The sequence below is a fragment of the Phalacrocorax carbo genome, chromosome 3 (genome assembly GCF_963921805.1).
Source record: "Phalacrocorax carbo chromosome 3, bPhaCar2.1, whole genome shotgun sequence".
Taxonomy (NCBI): domain Eukaryota; kingdom Metazoa; phylum Chordata; class Aves; order Suliformes; family Phalacrocoracidae; genus Phalacrocorax; species Phalacrocorax carbo.
Genome location: NC_087515.1, coordinates 92,049,711 through 92,063,205, shown reverse-complemented (window position 1 = coordinate 92,063,205; position 13,495 = coordinate 92,049,711).

The following is a 13,495-nucleotide window of genomic DNA, read 5'->3' as shown; positions in this document are numbered from 1 at the left end:
AGAGACCTGGGACCAAATGACTGACACTATTCCCCAGAAGGACACTTATTACGATGCATGTATACATTGTCTTCCCTAGAATGTTCTTGGTGTTAAAATGAAGTAATTATCCAAAAATATTATAACATTGCTCTTTCACAATGGGTCACTGAACCTCCAAAGCCTCATAAGCCCCCAAAGACTCAACTGTGAGCACAGGGATGTGATGTGTTAGTAGTAAGCAGCTCAGTCCTTCCAGCAGGGAAGACATCAGAAGCAGCTGAAGGGATCACATTAGGAAGACAATATTGGTCTGCCTTTAAGTGCTTGTAATGGCTCTGTCCCTCCAGGGCTGGAAGTGGTTGTCTGCACCTGTGGCCAGCATGTACAGCTGCTTCTTCCTCACTCAGCCTGAAGGAGCTAAGCTGCTGTTGGACAAGGGCTGGATGAAGACAGATGTGCTAAAAGGGAGTTGTCTTTGACACAGTTCAAGAATGCTGTTATACCATTCTTGATTTGGACGTTCAGGAGCTCTGGATGTGGGTTCCTAAATTCTCTGTCCAGTCTGGAAATCAGAAATTCCCAAAGTAAGCAGCTGTGAGTGGGCTTCTCAGCTAGCTGGAAATGCAGCTTCAGTAGGGCTCCTTCAAAGTGGGGCTGGTTTAGAAGTGAGAGCGCAGCCAGACAGCTCAACCCTTTAGCTAGTAGCAGTAGTCCTTGAAGGAATGTTATGAATCCTGAGAGCTTTCACACGTGGGAATTTTTTCCTGCTACCTTTTCATCATTTGGGTGTAATATTTTCTGTCTTTTTTAATGTTTGACAACATCCAAATTAACATAATTTTTAAAAGCATAACAGCCTTCTCAGATATTCTGGAGAGCCTTCTGCCTGGACTACCTCCGTATGACGTGACACTGCCCTGCAGATGCTTGAGGTGAAATTCTATGAGAGGTTGGGTGTTATGTTTATCTGTGCACAAAAATAACCCCACTTTCAGTAAGAATTAACTTTAATTTTAGCCTGAGAGAAAAAGGCAGTCCAGTGCTCCCCAAGAAAGCATGTCTCTGTTATGCTGTTTTCCAACAATTTACAATGAATCAACAGTATTTGGATATGTTTTATTTCTGTTCTAGCTATTTTTCCCAGATGCCTGCATTTGATGATGGCAGAGCACTTTCAGAAGTAAAGGTGCAATGCACAGAAAATTAAAGATCAACAGTTACATAGTTGTACATAGAAACTCAATGATTTTTAATTCACTGAAAATAGAAATGAGACCTCTTTCATTATTCCAAGCTGACAACCAAAATAAGTATTCTTGTAAGGATGTAAAAGAATTGAAAATCTCTGTTTGCTTCTCAAGTTCTTTATTGCTACAAAGCTAAGTTTCTTCCATGTAGGCCCCTTAAGTAAATGCCAGAATGTTTTTTTTTTGGTAGGATTTTTCCTCATTCATTTACTGTCTCAAATTACCTCTTACAAACAGGATTGACAAGAATGGAGATTGAATTTTGCTTTAATTCTCAAGGTCTTCATGCAATACTTGCATTAATTTGTGGCAGAACCTATAGAAAATAAATAATGCTAAGAGTTGGAACTAAGAAGTTGGACCCACTGCTTGCCACACAAAATATTGGCAAATAAATCATGGAGTCTGTCTTCAAATGACTGTGATGTCCTTCAGACAGAGTGGTTTCTTCTGACTGGCTCTGTAGAAAAGAACTACAAAAATGATGGCCAATACAGAAAGGTTAGAAAACCAGCTTTCAGCACTGGGAGATGCAAGGGAATTTGAACTATGAGTCAAAATGCTGTCTTTTGGTTTTGTCTTTCAAAATCTGGGGAAACAAGGATGAGTATATTAATGCTAGAGTATTGCCTGTAGGTTACTGCTTCCATTAGCACTTGCAGGGCCCTGTGAAGTCAGTTGTCCTTTAAGGCCAAGAAGAAATGGTAGGTAGCATCATTGCATGGAGTAAGTGACCACCAAGGAAACAAAGAGATACTTAGAGGCAAGGGATATGAGAGAAGAGACACTGAGCAGGATGAAGTTGATGCTGTGCTAGCCCAGGCAGCAGAGGTGTCGAGCCAAGGTCCTGGTGCACAAGGGGGAGCTGCAGCTGGACTCACCCAGCCTTGCTGGGGCTCTGCAATACCTCAGTGGTGGTCACATTTGCTTCAGGCTATTCTCGCCCTGCTCAGGCCCTGGGACTGCCAGTAACCAATGCAGAAGAGTCAAAAGTGTCTCTGTTCCAGCACTCAACCAGTCTGGCTTTTGGATAAAGTCTGAAGTCTTTAAAGATATGGACAGCTTAGTAATCTACTTTACATAGGTTTTCAATTGTATATGATTTAGCAAAAGATAAACATAATATAACGAACATAAGTTTATTTTCTTACGTTGTTACTGTGCGGGAAAGGAATAAGTATTTAGGATCACATTTTGTGGTCTTGTAGCCTTATGGTCTTCTGGAAGTATCAAATTGTGTACTACAATGCCTTTGTCTTTGCTGCTGGTTCAATGATCTCTGATGTGCTTCACTTTACAAATTAAAGTCTCTGTTGTGTCTATTTTTGTATGAAAAGAATTTATTCCAGGGTGTTGTTTCTGAACTTTTAAGTTACAAAGTAATAACAACAATCCCAGCATAGTCTCTAGGAACAAATTGAGAAATCATTATTATTGATACTTCTTGGCTTCATGGTGAGGTTGTACAGCTTTTCAAAGGGAGCTGGTTCTGGCACTGACTGTTGTTTAAAGAAGTGAAAAGTTACTCTTCAGGGAGATTGTTGGTGTGACTTGCCTCGTTTTCTGCAGATTCAAACCTGACTTGTTTTACAGATATTTTCTTTCTGAATACTGGCTTTGGAATGTCAATATATCACAAAATGACCTAATATTTAAAAGAGACTTAATGAGTACTAGGTTCATTTGAAAATGTTTTTACTATTTATGTGTTAAGACCTGCCATATGTGAAACTACAGTTATAGATAAAGCACAAGGCTGCATTACAAACCTGACATGAATCTTTCACTGGCCCTACACCCTTCTTACTTCTCAAAGCTAGCTTCACAAGATGAACATTAAGGTGCTTTAAAGAGGTGTGATGGGACACTATATAGGGAAGAGCAAAATCTCAAGCTATTAATTCTACATGGTGGTTGTCGCCAACATCCATCTGGAGGTAGATGGAGATATTACATCTCTAACTGTGGACTACCAATTATGTAACATGTTGTTGAACAACCATATTCACATGAAAAAGGGGATATATTCACAGTCAGGAACAAAACACAGTCACTACAGTACTTTCATGGGGAGTGTGCTGTAGTGTTTGGGTGTTGATGATAACTAACTAGTTAATAAGTGGGTGACAAATGAATATGCATGCCCCATCCTGCAGTCATATGGCAGTCATTGTAACAAGCCTTCATGGAGCCTGCTCTGGGCATGGCTGCTGAATATGAAATCAGAATGGCCCTTTGATGGTTTTCTGGTTTCAGGATTTCTCTGGTCACCTGCAGAGCACAAAAATGTGTGAAAAATGTCCCAGAAATTACTTTCTGAATTACCTTGTTTAGTGGGATTCCCCTTCTGTAGCTGAAGAAAGTGTTATGAAAAGGAAACACTCATGCAGCCTAAGACATTCAGTGTCAGTGAAAAACCCAGAGGCTAAATGGACAAGTCAAAAATTGTACTGCTTGCTGGGACACAGGATAGATATAGTGCTGATATAACTGCATCAAATAGCATTGGCTAGGGAAGTTCATTTTGGATAATGCTTATACTCCTGCTGGCACATATGTTGAAGTGCTTGTTTAAGGAACTATATGGTAAGTTTGGCTAAGGCCTTTCTCTTGGTGTTGTTAAGTGTGCAGTGAAACCTGCTGCGAAAATGGTCGATTAGAAGTTTTTCTTTTATGTGTATGTGCTTTACAACGTTCATAAACATTTGCATACTAGCTTTATGTCCCTTGAAAATGTACATGGAAAACTGTAGTGAGCTTTTCCTTATTAGCCATAGCCTTAGATCTGAAAGCCTGTTCAAACACCTATTCCCAGAAGACTGCAGGCCCCCCTTTTGTGTTAGGCAGATAGTGAAGGTAGGGTGTCAACCTCAAAAACAACATAGTCCTTGGTCTGTCCGTGGAGCACAAACTGCCCATTACCAAGCCTATGTTCCCAAAATCACATAGGAAGGAAGTGTCCAAGTCTAACCAGTTGCATCCTATCCCTTATTTCATAAACCATCAGAGCAATGCCAGACATGTACTGTGAACAGTGCTAATCCTCGCTCTGCAGGTGGGCTGTAGGAAATGAATCACTCTCAAATATGGAAAGACTAAATGTCAGTTACAGTCATAAGAAGCTGAAGAGGAAGCTGAGTGTGGGCTGCTGAATTTATTTGTATGATGTTGTGAAAATGAAAAGCAAGAACAAAGGTAAACCTTCCATGGTGCTGTGCATCGTATCTGTGAACACACTGTTGTGTTGGGTGGTGATGTGAGCGTTCAGCCTCTGTTTGGACAAAGATAACGCATTTGCCATGCTTTACAGGTTGGGACCGGAGCAAAATCTCCACTTTCCTGACACTAACAGAGAAGCACTAAAGAAATTAAATTAACACAAGTCTGTGCCACTACTCAGCACACAGTGGTGTGCCTAGGTGACAGTGGTGGGAAGGGTGATCAGGAGCAGTGAGAAGGCTGGGAGTCAAGAAGGATAGATGAAGAGCTGCAAATATGCCAGCTTCTCCTTTGCACCTGCTCAGCACCAGAGCACGGCCCTGTGGGGAGCTCACCCAACCCTCTGAAAAGGCAAACAAGCCTTTCCCCATACAAATATTTCTTACTCCAATCTATCCTGAGGCAGTGAGCACATTTTTTTTGTGACTGAAAACATTATCTTTCCTATGTAAACAAAAGAATAGCAAATCGTGGGAAAAAAATCTCTTTAAAATAACAAAGCTGAGATTCCTGCTCTGAGCACTCTGAATCATCTGCCTTAGGGGGCGACATAAAAAATGCTTCTGAGAGGGAAAAAGGAGATCAAAACACAAAAATTATGCTAGCTAAATATTTATATTTTTGTTAAGCTTTCTTACATTTCATGTTTAATTATCTATAAGAAAAAGGCCCTACCTTGCCAGATCTTCCATGTTACAGTAATTAAACTGAGTTCAAATATATTTTTGTATTTGTAATTGCAATTTAAGTGAGGCACCGCTGGAAGACACTCATTCAATTTAGAATCTGCTTAACTGTTTTGCCTGACACATTCTACTTCAGCCTAACAATTATCCTTTTTTATCTTATTGTACTCTTCCACCATAGAATTCTCTTTTTTTATATAGCTACCATGACTTTTAGCATATTCATAAGCTGGATATTCCTGTGCAAAGCACTGTATAGATCTCATTTGAGCCATTGGAAGTGATTGCATCATTATAAATTGCCTTTTGTGAACCGAACGACTGCTTCATTTGAGCTTTTCCACCTCTGTCTGCTTCAAGCCTCAGTCCAGTGTCGGTCTTGCCTTGTTGTTTCTCTTTTCTGCCTCACCCATCAGGAACCCCAAGCACTGCTAATACTCAACCACAGTGTTATGCATAGACACCTGAGCAAGCTGCCATGCTAGAAGCATCCAGGCTGTGACAACACAAGCTCAGCATGGACTAATTCACCTTTTAGAGTAACAGTAGTTAGTTCACACTCATCTCCATGCTGCTGCCTCTGCTCTTCTTTGACACTGAGACAGCTTTTTCAAAGCAATCTCAGTACCTCCATACTGCTTTACAATATGCAATCCAGACTTATCCTTATAGTAACTTGTTAGCTGAAATGTCTTAGAGAATGGTTTATAAAAAACAGGCAAGATTTTCTGTTCTTGCTGAATCTTTTTTTTACTATCTAGACTGACCGTTCAAAACAGGTAACCAGGTATGATTTCAGGTCTGAATGTATTTAGATTCACATCCTGGTCTTGTCTGTTCAAGCAGAAAAGGTCCAGGCTTTGAGTTCACATTTGGATCCAGAGTTCAGGTCCAGGATAAGTCTGTATGGGGTTGTAGACTTTGATGGGCCTGTGGGCTTCATCCCCACCGTGCATGCAAAATAGATTTTCACTTATTTTTAAGTCTATTGGGTGTCTTAATGCTGTTTTGTGTTACAGAACGTTAGAGCAAAATAAATTACAGGAACATAATAAAAGTGATGAGAAGTTTCTCAGGCTTCTGAGCCTGGGAACATGAGAGGTGGCAACAGTTAAATGTCTCTGCTCATTATGTATTTTTTCCTTGTCTGCTGGTGGGGAATTTAGTATGGAAAAACTTAATTCTTTGGAAACCAATTCTAATAAAATGTAAATGGTTTGTAACACAGTTTCAAAGTGAATAGAAGTTAAACGAATGACAACCGGCTATGTAAGACATATGTGTGGGGTCAGCATTGTCAAAATAATACCCAGACCGCTGCTGAAACTTTAACAGCACAATGCAAGGAAGGATGATAGCAAAGACTGTGTGGCACAGACTGAGGGAGACACATTTCCTTAGGGCAGAATTCATCTCCCCTAACTTAAGCGACAAAAAGATGGATGTCTGAGTCTAAGCAGGCCATGTGAGTCACTACTGAATTAATGGAGAGAAACAGGCACTTCCTGGTAGTGATTCAGCTAATCCTAAACTCAAGGTTTTAGATGTTATGATGACTTAGCCTCTGGAACTGCCTGTGTTTTTCCCTTGAGCACGGGGGACAATTTAGCTGTGTAATCTTTAGGCAGTAAAAGTGACGAAGGTGAGTTGAACAAGATAGATACTGTTATGAAGAAAGAACATTTAATAGTGTGTTATCTGGAGCTTCTCTGGTAATTGTTGCAGGGTTCTACTTAAACAGAGCTTAATGATTTTGAGAACATCCCTGCAGTACATGAGAAAGTGTGCTACAAAAGGCCACTTTATTACTGTTTCTAAAATGTGTGTTACTGCAGTGAAAATTTGCAGTAGAAATATTCCTGCCTCATTGAAGCCAAAGCTCTCACTGATTTCAGAGCACCTAGCATTTCAGATGCTGTTCTAGTCTGAAGCTGTAGCTACTATGCCACATTAAAAAACTTTCTCTGTAACATGGAAGTTGCATGCATGCAAATGGATCAAATTAACAACTATCATAAATGGAAAAAAAAAAATCTGTGAGGTCAGTAAAGCTTGTGGAGCTTTATGAGGGCTTCAGGGTATTTACACATTTGATGTCCTTTGGTTTAAATGCATAAAGGTGTTGCATAAAGTCTCTGGCTTCACAAACCTAAGTCTTTTGACTTTCAGTGAAAGTCAAACATCTAGGTGCTTTTGGAAATAGCTTATGTATCCTTATTTTAGGTGGTTATTTACATCTAAAATGATAAATTTCAAATGCTCGGATCCAAGAAGAGATTACAGATATCCGCTTTGGATATGGCCACCAGCAAGAATGAGACAGAAAATGGGCACAGGATGTGAGTCTCTGGGTTCTGTTGTTTGTAGCCACCTGGTTCTCCCTTCCTCCAACCTGACATACAGCACAGCGCACCCCCTCATGTTATGATTAGCTGTACAGATCCTGGTGTATAAATCAGGGCTTCATCTGACTCGGTGCAAGGCTGATACTTCTATGGCATGCTTCAGGCACTTGGCAATAGCATTCTGGGGGAGGAGAAGAGACCAAAATCACAGCTGGTTTTTTTTTTTTTCCCCTTCTCTTTATTTTAAGTTTTTCAAACCTTGAACAGAAATTAGCCTAGGAAAGGCCAGATCTGGAGTATAGTAATATTTCTGTAAACTCTTTAGATAAAAAAAATACTTCAATCTTTATTAAAAAAAATCATGACAACAGAGAGCTGAACAAGGATGGAAGTTCCTCTGATAGCTCTTTGATTACTCCGCACAGCAATAGACCTCTTCTGTTCATTTCTATCTGGGAAACCTTGTGTCTAATATAGAAAAGAGATTCATCTTAGGCAATTTAAGAAAACATCTCAGTGATTTTTCATTATCACATGGAGAATTCATAACTTCTTCCTGAGTCATTTCAATGTAATTGCCTAGACATGATGAATCATCATCACCACATGTCAACTGTATTCTGCATAGGCTAGCTGTAGCCAGTTTTACTCTGTACAGGTATTTTTTCCTCCCCAGGAAATATGTAGTCTTACAACTCCAAAATAAAAAGTATCGAAGCTGTTATACACAGTTATCTTTTATTACCTCTTATGTTTTTGGAAAATGTTAACACTGGCACCTTTTCATTGAGGAAGTAATTTCATACTAACAAGCTTTGCTTGCTTCAACAGCTGTCTTTCATATATCAATTAGTCTCAGAGATGATGTAAGCAAGTGTGGTTACAAAGGTATTTCTTTTATCTTTTGTTCTTTGCAACAAATCAATCATCATTAAATTATGTCCTATTTCAGAAGTCAGTTTATTTTCCTGAATACTTACTGATAAAAGAAATATGATTTTAGGTAGCCTTTAATACAGTTGCTGGAAATAGGAATACGGTTGGTAGGAATATAAGAATGTTGTCAGGGTGTGCAGAGATGTGATGAGGAAGGCCAAGGCCCACTTGGAACTCAATCTGGCAAGGGATGTCAAGGATAATAAGAAGCGCTTCTTTAAATACATCAGCAGTAAAAGGAAGACTGGGGATACAGTGGGCCCACTGCTGAACAAGGAAGGGGCCCTGGCAATGCAGGATGCAGAGAAGGTAGAGTTACTGAATACCTTCTTTGCTTTGGTATTTACTGCTAAGGCTGGCCCGCAGGCGTCTCAGCCCCCAGGAGAGAGGAAAAAAATCTGGAGAAAGGAAGACTTGAGAAGGACTGGGTCAGAGATCACCTAGGCAAACAGGATCCTCGCAAATTGATGAGGCCCAATGGGATACACCCACGAGTGCTGAGGGAGCTGGCAGATGTTCTTGTTGAGCCACTCTCCATCATCTTTAGAAGGTCGTGGAGGACAGGAGAGGTCCTCAAGGACTGGAGGATAGCCAGTGCCACTCCAGTCTTCAAGAAGGGCAAGAAGGAGGACCCAGGAAACTATAGGCCAATCAGCCTCACCTCCACCCCCTGAAAGGTAATGGAGCCATTCATTCTGGAGGTCATCTTCAGGCATGCAGAGGGAAAGAGGGTTATCAGAAATAGTCAACATGGATACACCGAGGGAAGATCTGCTTGACCAACCTGATAGCATTCTATGATGGCATGACTGGCTGGGTTGACGAAGGGAGAGCAGTGGATGTTGCCTATCTTGACTTCAGTAAGGCTTTTGACACTGACTCCCATAGCATCCTCACAGGCAAGCTAAGGAAGTGTGGGCTGTATGAGTGGACAGTGAGGTGGCCAGAGAACTGGCTCAACAACAGAACTCAGAAGATTGTGATAAATGGAGCAGAGTCTGGATAGAGGCCTTGTCACTGGTGGTGTTCCCCAGGGGTCTGTGCTGGGTCCAGTCCTGTTCAACATATTCATCAGTGACATGGATAATGTGAAAATTGTCCCCTCAGCAAGTTTGCTGATGATACCCAGCTGGGAGGACTGGCTGATACACCAGAAGGCTGTGCTGCCATCCAGCAAGACCTAGACAGGCTGGAGAGCTGGGCTGAGGGGAACCTCATGAAATTCAACAAGAGCAAGTGCAAGGTCCTGCACCTGGGGAGGAACAACCGCATGCACCAGCACAGGTTGGGGGTTGACGTGCTGGAAAGCAGCTCTGTTGAGAAGGACCTGGGAGTGCTGGTGGACAGCAAGTTGACCATGAGCCAGCAATGTGCCCTTGTGGCCAAGAAGGCCAATGGTATCCTGGGGTGCATTAAAAGGATTGTGGCCAGCAGATTGAGAGAGATTATCCTCTCCCTCTACTCTGCCTTAGTGAGACCACATTTGCAGTACTGTGTCCAGTTTTGGGCTCCCCAGTTTAAGAAGGACAGGGAACTGCTCAAGCAAGTCCAGCAGAGAGCTACCGGGATGATCAGGGGGCTGGAGCATCTCTTTTATGAGGAAAGGCTGAGAGACCTGTGTTTGCTTAGCCTCGACAAGAGAAGACTGAGGGGGAATTTCATCAATACCTATAAATATCTAGAGGGAGGGTGTTCAGTGATGCCCAATGACAGGACAAGGGGCAATGGGCACAAATCGGAACACAGGAAGTTCTACTTCCATATAAGAGAAAGCTTCCTTCCTCTAAGGGTGACAGAGCAGTGGAACAGTCTGCCCAGAGAGGTGGTGGAGTCTCCTGTGGAACACCCGGACATGGTCCTGTGCCACTGCTGTAGGTGTACCTGCTCAAGCAGGGGTTTGACCTCTCCAGAGGTCCCTTCCAACCCCTACCATTCTGTGATTCTGTGATTCTGTGAAATACTGATCTTGTGGTGTGATGTGGGGCACTTACAGAAGCTTTAAATACTGATCTCATAGGGTCCTTGTTGCAACACAGAAGGCCAGTGAGCTGTGCTAATTTGCACCACCTGAAGATGTTGACAGTGTACACGCTATTATTTAATCCTGAGTAATATTATAATAATCTTTAATTTAGGGTTTCTGTTTTCAAACCATGAAGGAGACTCTTCTACGATGGCTAATATTGCTCTGTGATCGACCAGGACCCACAGAGTAACACTGACGGGTCCAAGTACCCAGGGCCTTACTTTAGCCATCCTTTGAATGGTACAAAGAGTCTGAGTGAGTTTTGTAGCCTGGGCTGCTTGCTCTCCAGCTACACACAGGAGCCCAGGACCTAATCCCCCCTGCCAAACCTCATATCCCTTCATCTTTCTGGCAGAAACATCTGAAAGAGGAAGCAAGTGGAAAGGGTTATGTAGGAGACAATTAGACCATTTTCAAGTCTGAGATCCACTTTCAAGTCTCAGGTTAATTTTATTTGGAAAAATAAAAAAAATACAGATTTAGAAAAACCTGGTAATTTGAAATTACAGGGTTTGTAAAATAAAGGAGATTTTTCCAGTCATCATTAACTGAGAAAGACTTCTTTTATAAAAGGTGTCATTGCTTACTTAATGCATTTTTGATAACATTTCTGATTCATCTTTTCTTGCAGCATATCCTGATAACGTATCACACTCGCAGAGAGATTAATCTAACTGGCAAACAGGTACAGCATTCACTCTTCCTGTTGGCCATCATTTTTCCTGGGGAGAATAATCTTAATCAAACAATTCTGCCTTGGTAACACAGCAGTTTTTAGCTCTCATTCCCAGCTTACACTTTTCAAGATGAATATGTATTCTATAAAGTCAGAGATCACATATTTTATTGTTGGAAATATTTCAGCTGAACAGAGCTCACCAGTAGCAAAGGTCTTTCTCTCCTCACTACTGGAAAGTTTAGATGTCTCCATTTCTCAGAAGAATGCTACAGCTTTTTGGTGTTGCTTACAGTGTTAAAATAGGTTCCAATATTTTTTAATCTGTTGTACTTTTGAATCTTTTGGAGTTTCCAAAATAGTCGTATTTGACAGATCTCTCTCCCTGAGTCTACCTATTGGTGTAGTCTGCAACATATTTACAGTCTCTAAGATGTTTTGGTTTTGTTGCAATACATCATGAATGCTCAAAGTTGTCTTATTTGTTGGAGATGGATGGAGATTTGATAGATAAGAACTGAGAAGGTAGGAATCTCATAGAGTTTTTTTCCTTTCTTCATCCAGAGGTTGTAAAAGGCAATATGCTTTTACTCCTTTAACAAAGGAAAATAGCACAGTTGTACCTAACTCATCCTTTCAGTCCCTAGTGATGTCAGTGTGATGCATATCTGTTAATGTGGTCCCCATGGGTCTTTGGTTTCTCATGCATTCGCATCCTTATATTCAGCATTGCAATAGAGGAGGCTGCCTAGGAAAAGAAATGCAGTTCCAGCGGTTATGGGGGTAGAAGAACACACACTACCTCAGACTACTTTTCTATCTTCTGGTGGCCAGTATCCACATTTTCAAAGGAACATTGATCAAAAGGCTGTAATGGAATAATCAGCTTCTAATTTAGTTTCTGTCTTGTTTCAGTTATAGTTGACGGGGAAAATCTGTGGGAGGATTCAAGTATCAATGGCAACCGTAGGCAGCATATTTCTAAGACATAAGCTTTGAAAAGCCCTGATGAAATGCTACCTAGGTATTAATGCATATGAGATAGAGATATATCAGAGTGACCAGTGTTCAAATTATTCAGGCATTTGAACAGCTTTGGATAAGCTTTTTAATGTGCCTAAGTGCAGATAAAGTTAAGCTGACCTCAGCCCTAAGCCATTTTGAATTTCAGAGAAATACCACCTCTTTTTGCCTGTTTTCTGTAGTGAAACATAAAAGCCTGAACCATTTCAAACGACTTCTGGATTTTTAGTGCTTTATTTCTTACCATTATGAAGTATTCTTTTTCATATAAGTGTACAGTCTTTCTAAATGACAGCTTTGAAGCCTGTGGCCCTGCAGCCGAAATCTAAAACTAGCCTGGAACTAACTGCAGGAAATACATGCTAGAAAACAATCCACTTCTGGCCAAAGAGCAGATCAGATAATTTAACAACTTTTCAACTCTGAGTTCTGTTATTCTATAATGATTCACCGTCTCTGTTGTCAGATTCCTCTGCCGTGTTTTTGCTTTCTCCTGTCTTATGTTGGACAGAGAAATGAGTAAAGAAAATGGATGTTTGCTTTGTGTCATCTTCTATGGTACTTACAGTTTTCACAAGATGACTGTCAGTCTTGAATAAGATATGACATTTCCAGCTGATAGACAAATACCTTTTCAAAACTCAGTGTTGTTTTTTTTAATTCTAGTGACTTTCAGAGAATTTCAAGATCTACTCTTTTACTGTACAATAACTTCTTCCTGTAAATGGAAAGAGAATACAGGAAAATGGTTTCTAAGGCTGGGAATTTTTTGGGAGTACAGCTTTTAAGTCAATGTACGAGCCCCAGCGCATCCTCTGTCACCCCAAAAATATACTGTCCTTGAAATGTTCATTCAGCAACTTCCTCCACATCTGGAATTTGCAAAGCCACAGAGTTGATTGGTTATATTCTATTTCATATTTTATTCACAAACTTAGAAGCAGATGTGTCAGGTTATTTCTTCACCAGTGGAATAAACAGAGAAGATATACCAAAATATATTTTAATCATAAATTCAACCTTTGTATTCACCACTTCTATATTCTGTTCTCTCTGCTTTACTACTCAAAAAAGTGAACAGAGGGGTAGCATAAAGGCACAGCTTTGGAAATCCTGTCTTCAAGAAATCAGCGTCTCAGAGTTCCTGTTCTCAAAGCATTAGGCATAAAGTTCAAGGGAGGTCACAGTAGATTGTTATTAGACCTGTCATCCTCTTTCAGTGCTTTCACACTCTTCACGCACTGTCATAAAAGGCACAGTAGTATTCTGTATTCTAGGATTAAATTTTTAGGATGCCACTATTAGAAACTGATCCTTGAAAACATATTTTTCCAATTTGTTTTGTAATATTTAGC